The sequence below is a fragment of the Schistocerca cancellata genome, chromosome 6, assembly GCF_023864275.1.
Source record: "Schistocerca cancellata isolate TAMUIC-IGC-003103 chromosome 6, iqSchCanc2.1, whole genome shotgun sequence".
Lineage (NCBI taxonomy): Eukaryota > Metazoa > Arthropoda > Insecta > Orthoptera > Acrididae > Schistocerca > Schistocerca cancellata.
Window position 1 is genome coordinate 268,064,646 of NC_064631.1, and position 8,831 is coordinate 268,073,476.

Genomic DNA, 8,831 nt, shown 5'->3' on the forward strand with positions numbered 1-8,831 from the left:
TAATGCGGCGTGTGTACGAATAAGAAAACTGGAAATGGAAGAGATCGAAGCCAAAATCGAAAACTGGAGTATATTGTTAATTCAATTGCCACAAAAGACGTATATAAACTGCTATTGGAAAAATAAAAAGCTACTGCGGATGTACAAACAAGATTTAAGTATTGGTTTTAAACATAGTATATGGCAAAACCTGGCAACGACTGGGGAATATAACATTTTAGCGTTTACCGTTAACATCAGTTATAAGTGGCCACATGCTGGAGATCTGGCGAAAACGGATGATGTGGAGCACATTTACTACATTAAAGGACGTACGAAAAACTCTCTTTATAAAGCTCCATTCCCACCCGGATCTGCTTGAAAATGATGGTGACATTCGATGCTGTGCACCTCGCGACAGAACAACCATCTGCAGAGCTTAAAACTTAACAGAATAAGAACATTTAATGTTAATTCCTTTGCGAAAGCTGTAAACTTAAAATTCTGTATGGAAATTCCCCAAGATTGCGCCGTAGAAGAGATGGCGGTGTACACCCAGAAAGACATGGAGTGTTGTAATCATTGTGTTACGCAAGAGATAAGAGGTAACATTAAACTCCCAAAGTGCTCTCGGCTAGAAGATTTGCAGGAAGGACCGGAAATAGCTGTTGAAGCTATAAAACAGATAGTTATAGGAAAAAAACTAAATACACATTGGAATTCGGCAAGATACCTTCTCTGTACCTGCCAAGTTACTGGGGGGAGAAAGAATTAGCAGAGTCCACCAAAGATTTAAATTATAGATTAAAAATTAACCTGAATGTTATCAAAACTACACTAAACAAACATAAAGAAAAGGTTGTTTTCTGTGTGTAAATTCATATGTAGAAATTAGTAGAGTTTTTTAACAAGAATATTTGCTTGTGTTATTCGCCAACACAGAAAAGTCTAATAATTGTCCTATTTACGATCAAACCGCATGCATTTCGTGTACGGGTTGTATGTAGTTCAATGACCTTTAAGCGTAGTCGAAACTAGGTATCGGAAAGCATAGAAACCCTCGTTTCGTACCTATATGAGAAGAATAGTGTGTATTTGCGCCTATGTCTCTGGGATCAGTTTGCCGTTGTTACCGCCTGCGTGAGATCTTTCAGCCAGCATAGCCTGACACCGACCGCAGCTCTCTCGGCAATTGCTGGGCACTATGTTCGCGACCATCGGCGTTCGCGGCTCTGTCCCGTCGCGTCGGACTCTGAGCGCTGGGTGATCTGCCCTCGAACAGGCGGCGTGATTTTCGCTGGGGTTGGTGCAGATACGGTTAGCCTCTCTTTAGATGTGTGCTAAATGTATCTTCGGTTATAGGCATCAGAATTTTATTACGCCGTGACGTAATCTAGTCATGTAGCGTGGTATGTCTTATACAATATCTTTGACTTCTAGAATTATATATGACCTCATCATTTCTACCAACGTGGTCGTTTTGTCGTTTCTAATACTATGACGTCACACATTGGTAGTTATACGTAAACCGGGACCAAAATTGAGAGGATCATGACGTCGACCTGACATCGGAAACAATGTTACTTTATTGGACAAAATGCATAAAATTGTGGGAAACGCTGTAATACGTAAAATTGAGGAAAATATGTAAAACTGAGAGAACTTACATATCTGGCTAGGTGGGGGGCCACGTAATATTGTCATTAACAATTAGACCTCGAGCGATATAATTACTTATAAAGAAATAGACCCAGTCAATCCCTGTGCAACACAGCTCCAGAGCGTCTCCAGTAATGAAAGATGGAGTATGGGAAGCGTGCCTTACTTAGTAACAGTGATATCTAATTCTGCGCTGTGTTTGCCTGAGAACATCATGACATCGACACGACAAAATACGTAAAATTGCGAAAAGTCCTGTAAAATACGTAGAATTGACAAAAATACCAAAAATACGTAAAACTAAGAGTACTTACATATTTTCTGTGTGGGTGTGGCCTGTGCTGCTGCGTCGAAATATCAAACAAATAGACTTACAGTGACGTAATTATTGTAAACATATAGACACAAACTCTCCCTATGCTCCAGAGGCAAATATCTAAAAATACGTAGAAATGCGAGAATTTACATATCTGTCTGGGTGTGGTCTCTGCTGATGTCACGTAATATTGATATTAACAAATAGAACTCAAGTGACGTGACTTAACGTTATTTATCATTAAAAAATAGACACATTCTCTCCCCTCCTGAGTAAACCCTCACACACTATTGTCCCAGTTATAAAAGACGAAGATGGGTAGGGGGTTCATGGTCCTCATCCGTCCAGAGGGGTGAGGAGGGGGTTCCAGCCATTGCTATGTCACGTGACACAATTTTCTGGATTGCTCCACTGGGTGGCCCTGATTAATTCGCAGTGGTTCACCAGGAGAGAGGGAGTCGGGCGCCAAAAAACGTAAATGTCTAGCCCGACACCAGATGTCCTTATCAATAACCTTGAGATGAGATCGTTACCGGCGCTTGAACCCGTCCTGTAGCTCAGATTTATGTTTCATCTTTTTCTCTCTCTCTCTATGTCTCTCTCTCTCTCTCTCTCTCTCTCTCTCTCTCTTCCTTCCTCTCCCTCTACCTGTCACTCTTGTCATCCATGTCTTTCTTAGATACAGTTCTCTGCTCTAGTGGCACGTTACACAAATTGCCTTCCATATTTATGTGTCCTATTTACATGTCAGTAGAGTTTTTAATGCAAAAATATAAAAATATTTGCTTAATCATTTTTCCCAAACAACACAACTGTTTCTCTTCTTCGACCTTGAGACATCCCATTGTACTAAGAGAGATCTGTGATAGGGAATTTTTTTCTCACTAGGCACGTGAAGAAAACATCAACAATTAACTTACAAACAGCAGCATTCATGAACATGAGGAAAGAATCAGACCAAACTAATATACACTGACGAGCCAAAACGTTATGACCACCTACTTAATAGCTGGTTTGTCCGTCTGTGGAACGAAATACGTATCTAATTCTGTGTATCAGGGACCCGACAGTTTGTTGGTAGGTTTGTGGAGGTGTGTGGCATCAGATGTCTACGCACGGGTCTTGTAATACGCGTAAATAAGGGGCCGCTGATTTGTGTACGTAGGCCCGACAGTGACGCAGATGGGTTCCATAGGATTTGCATCAAGCGAATTTGGTAGTTGAGACATCAACGTTAGTCTAGTAAAGTGGTCGTCAAACCACTGCAGCACGGTTCTGGCTCCAAGACACAGACAACTGTATTGCTGAAAGATGATATCGCCGCCGGGGGAGACATCAAGCATGAAGGGGGTGGAGGTGGTTCTCAGCAGTCAGAGTGTCCGCGACTATTACCACAGGTCCCATGCAAGCGGACGAGAATGTCTCCCACAGCGTAAACCTGCTCCCACCAGCCTGCGTCCGTGGAGCGCTGCACGTTTCGACTCGTCGTTCACTTCGATGACTGCGTTTGAGGAGACGACCATCGACTTAGTGTAGCAAAAATGTGAATCACCCGAAGAGCCAACAGGTTTCCACTGTTCGGTGGTCCCCGTTGGGTCAACATATGAACATGTGGGGGTAGTATGCTGCAGAGCACCATGTTAAACAATGTACGATGAACGGTGTGCTCCGAAACACTTGTGCGTGAACGGTATGCTCTCTAGGCAGAGGTGCCACAGATCACCAGCTGTTCTATTTTACAGAGCACACAAACCTCCGAACACCGCATTGTGTGAAGAGTCGTGGAAGTCCAATCATTTAGCTTCTAGTGGTAGCTTCACTGTCCTGTCTCTTTCCGTAGATGCTCAAGACAGTAACACTCGTTCACAGGCTCTGCGTAATAGTAATCTGCCATTTGTAAGGGCGTAAAACTGTACAATAAGCTGCCCAACGAGATTAAAGAGACAACTAAAATCTAGATACTTGAAAAGTCAGTTAAAGCGTACCTAGAAAAGAGCTCGTACTACAAAGTCAAGGATTGTTTTAGATAACACAGACTAGCGTGTGCTAAAAAAATAATAATTTATTTATTGATAAACAATTATCATTCTATAACAAACTGCTCTAATTTAATCACTGCTACTGTAAAATACTGTGCCCATGGTTTGAGAAGGACCAGTCTAAATATTTTCCAATTTATTTAGCTCAAGATTTTATTCATTGTGGTACGAAAAACAGCTTTAAAAGACAGGGCAGGGGGACAACACGAAGAATTCAATAGAATGGCGACATAATGGTCAAGATCCTGATGCCAGCTGAGTGTGTGTGTGTTTAGTGTGCACAGTGTACAGTGATGTGATACAAATAAATAGTGTTAGAAAAACTTTGATGTTTTTTTTTGTTATGGTTTTAGGGCGCAAAACTGCTACGGTCATTAGCGCCCGCTCTGTGACTTCGTAAAAGCTAAAAAACGAAACTGGAAACCAGCAGCAATGGGAGCAAAACTCAAAAAAGAGGGGAAACCAAAAACAGAAGGAAAGCTTAAAAAACCACTATAGAAGGGGGTTGTTTGTCCCCAAGAAGAGCTTCAAATTACTGACGTCATCTCACTGGCACTAATGAACTCGAGAACGCGATCGGCTGATTGCGTGTCATCTGCTAAAATGGAAGATATATCAGGCGACAGCTGTAGACGGGCGCGTAACGGAGTAAAATAGGGGCACTCATCTAAAAGGTGTTTCACCGTCCACAGTTGAGAGCAGTGAGGGCAAAGTGGGGGAGGATCGCCGCTTAAAAGATGTCGATGGCTAAAAAGACAGTGCCCTATCCGGAGTCCAGTTAAAATTACCTCTCCCCGACGACGAGTTCGGGAGGAAGAGGTCCAAGCACAGGGAAGAGCTTTCACGTCCCGCAATTTGTTATTGGGAAGTGTCGACCAATGTGCGTGCCATAAAAGAGCAACACGAAGACATAAAATACTCCCTAGATCGGCGAAGGGAATCATGCGAATAGCTGGCCGAAGAAGAGAGACTGCAGCCTTGGCCGCTAAATCGGCCGCCTTATTTCCACAGATACCAACATATGCTGGGATCCAGAGGAACGCCACAGAAACGCCCCTCAAGTGGAGCAAGTGGAGGCAGTCCTGAATCCGGTGGACCAGAGGGTGCACAGGGTAGAGAGCTTGGAGACTGAGCTTGGAAGGGGCAGTGTCAGAAAGGATTTTGTCATGAAAATTAAATAGGGAAGTAGAAGAAAGGAAAGGAAAGAGAAGGAACCAGTGATATCAGCTGCATCGGGACTTAACGCGGAATCAGAGGCGACGTGAGAACATGATTAACGAACTGGGACTCAAAACTGGTACCTCCTGCTTACCAGGCAGTTGCATTAACCACTGCCCCACCTGGACTCAGTGTTTATTGCAAATGCGCAGAATATCTCGGCATGCATCCCGCTCGACTCACATTCCCGCATAGCGCCACCTATCAGCAACCCTCATCCATTTCTTTCATGCTCACTAATTTGTGGATTCTTTGCCCAACGATGCATGAATGCATGTTTTTTGTTCTCTCTGACATGTCCGAAAGAACAGACAACATGCAGGATCCACAGCTGTGATACGTTTTATGAAAATTGAGGGCGGAGATGAGTCAAACGACAGGAAGGGAAAGGAAAGGAAAGGAAAGGAAAGGAAAGGAAAGAGAAGGAACTAATGATATGAGATGACTTGGACAGGATTTGTGATTGGTGTAAAGAATGGCAGCTAACTCTAAATATGTAAATTAATGCAGATGAATAGGAAAAAGAATCCCCTAATGTTTTAATACTCCATTAGTAGTGTAGCGTTTGACACAGTCACGTCGATTAAATATTTGGACGTAACATTGCAGAGCGATATGAAGTGGGACAAGCATGTAATGGCAGTTGTGGGGAAGGCAGATAGTCGTCTTCGGTTCATTGGTAGAATTTTGGGAAGATGTGGTTCATCTGCAAAGGAGAGCGCTTATAAAACACTAATACGATCTGTTCTTGAGTACTGCTCGAGCGTTTGGGATCCCTATCAGGTCGGCTTGAGGGAGGACATAGAAGCAATTCAGAGGCGGGCTGCTAGATTTGTTACTGGTAGGTTTGATCATCACGCGAGTGTTACGGAAATGCTTCAGGAACTCGAGTGGGAGACTCTGGAGGAAAGGAGGCGTTCTTTTCGTAAATCGCTTCTGAGGAAATTTAGAGAACCAGCATTTGAGGCTGACTGCAGTAGAATTTTACTGCCGCCAACTTATGTTTCGAGGAAAGACCACAAAGATAAGAGAGATTAGGTCTCGTACAGAGGCACATAGGCAGTCATTTTTCCCTCGTTCTGTTTGGGAGTGGAACAGGGAGAGAAGATGCCGTATGGTGGATTGCGGAGTATGTATGTAGATGTAGATGTAGAACTGCATTGGGACTTTATGTGGAATCAGAGGCGACAACTGAAAATGTGTGTCGGCCTGGCACTCGAACACAGAGATTCTGCTATGTCCTCCATGCTCGCTAATTTTAGATACTCCGTGGAGGATGAACGTAAATGTGCATCCGCAGTGGATCTGTGGACTGGTCGCCCATCGAGGCGGATCAGCTCTATGAATGCGTGGTGTCTGTTCTTTCGGACATGTCCAAAAGAACAAAGACCACACATTCATAGAGGGTGTTGCGCATAAAACCGGTGCACCTCACGACTGAGATTCAAGTAGCAATGAACTAACTAAAAAAGTAACACAAAAAGCATGAAGTACATGTTCGTAAGTGTTGCTGGAAGTGGTGGCCATGGGCGTTTCGACACATTGTTACCTCTTCATAAGTAATTCGACAGATATGATTACTCGGTAGTGAGGCATAATAGTTTTGTGTGGGGCGCTGTGTATAATTGATTCGCCTAGATGGCCGTTTTCACTTGTCGCTGCAATTCCGCATAAAGTCCCGATGCACGTCATATCATTAGTCCTTCCCTTTCCTTTCATTTAGTTCCTCCCCCCCCCCCCCCCATCCATTTTCAATTTACATGATATCACAGCTGCGGATCCTGTGTGGTGCCTGTTCCGTCGGACACGGCCGAAAGAATAGACACCATGCATTCATACAAAACGGATTTTGGGCTGGCCGGCAATCATGTCAGAGTCTTGGACTCACCAGAGGGCGCGCCAGACAGAGCAGTCGGGCCTTGAACTGCGAGCAGCGGTGCACGGCGGACTTCATTACGATGGCGGCGAGGGACGGCGGCCCGCAGTCGTCGCTGACACCGTGCGTACCATTAAGCTGACCCCTCCATGAAGACCAGTGCTTCCCCGTGTAGCAGTTAGAGGCAGTCACTTGGTGGAGAGCCAAGCATGAGAAGCCTCATCCACGTTGGTTCACTAAGGATCTGTCCGTGGGACCTCACTAACGGTCAGTGCGGGGCATGGCCACTTTGTGGACACAAGCAACCCAGTGGAGCGGTTGGTGTCTTTTTCCGGGCGAGAGGAAGGCGACAGGGGCTTCCAGACCACAGGAGGAGCTCTAACTGTGTGCTCTAGAGGCCGACAGCTGTATTTTGGTCGGGCGAGTGATGTAACGAAGTGTAGAGTGAAGCGCACGTAGTGCATTCCATGTATCAGATGACCAGTAATATTACAAACGATAGATCCATGGGCACAGTGCGTCGGTTACGGATAAGTATGTGAAGGCGCACTGAGTGTGTGGATGTTATCTTTAAGCGAGAGCGATACTGATTTTGTTATTTGCATTGTCTGAGCGTGACTGATTTTATACGTGCAGTTATGCAGAATAAGATCTTTTATTATAACGCTGTGAGGGTGAACGATTTTGTTAAAGCCATTGTATCGAAATTTATCTTGTTGTTTTACCCTGTAAGATTGATCTGTTCTGTCTGTCATATTGTACAGAAAACTATATTGATAAATTTGCATAGGTAATCCTGTAAATGGTTGATAGTAGCTTTGCTTTAGTGACCATAAGGGGTTAGGCATAGACCAGCACTGATAGCCAGAACATTATGACCACCTACCTAATAGCCAATAAGTCCAACGTTGGCACGGATAACAGCGGCGACGCATCGTTTCGTGGAAACAATGGGATCTGGGTACATCACTGGACGGAGTTGGCACCACAAAATTCACCTGGTTCCCGTAAATTGGAGGGAGGGGCAGGTGATGAGCTCTGACGCCATGTTGAATCACATCCCAGACGTGTTCCATCGGGTTAAGATCTGGCGAGCTGGGAACCAGCACGTCAACTGGAACTCGCCACTGTTTTTCTCAAACCATTCTGTCACACTCCAGGCGTTGTGACTTGGAGCGTTATGATGTAGAAAAATTCCACTGCCGTCGGCAAACATGGAAGTTATGAAGGGGTGTGCATGGTCTGCAACCAGTGTGCGACACTCCCTGGCGGCCATGGTGCCTTGCACGAGCTCCACTGGACCCATGGATGCCAACGTGAATGTTCCGCAGGCCATAATGAAGTCGCCGCCACTTTGTTTCCATCCCGAAGTGCAGCTGTCAATGAGTTGTTTCCTGGAAGACAAAGAATTCGCGATCTCCCATCTGCATGATGAAGAACGTCGATGGATTCATTCGACTATGCAGCGCTCTGGCAATGCGCCAACGTCTAGTGTCGATGGTCACGCGCCCATTTCAGTCGTAGTCACCGATGTCATGGTGTTAACATTGGCACATGCTTGGTCGTATACTGTGGGATCCATCATTAGGAATATTCGGCGCACCGTGTGTTCAGATACACTTTTGTACTCTGCTCACCTTTAAAGTCTGATGTTCTTTCCACCACAGTTCGCCGTCTGTCCAGCCTTCGACGTCCGAGATGTGCAGTAAAGGACGGCCACCCAAAATACGACGTCTGGACGTGG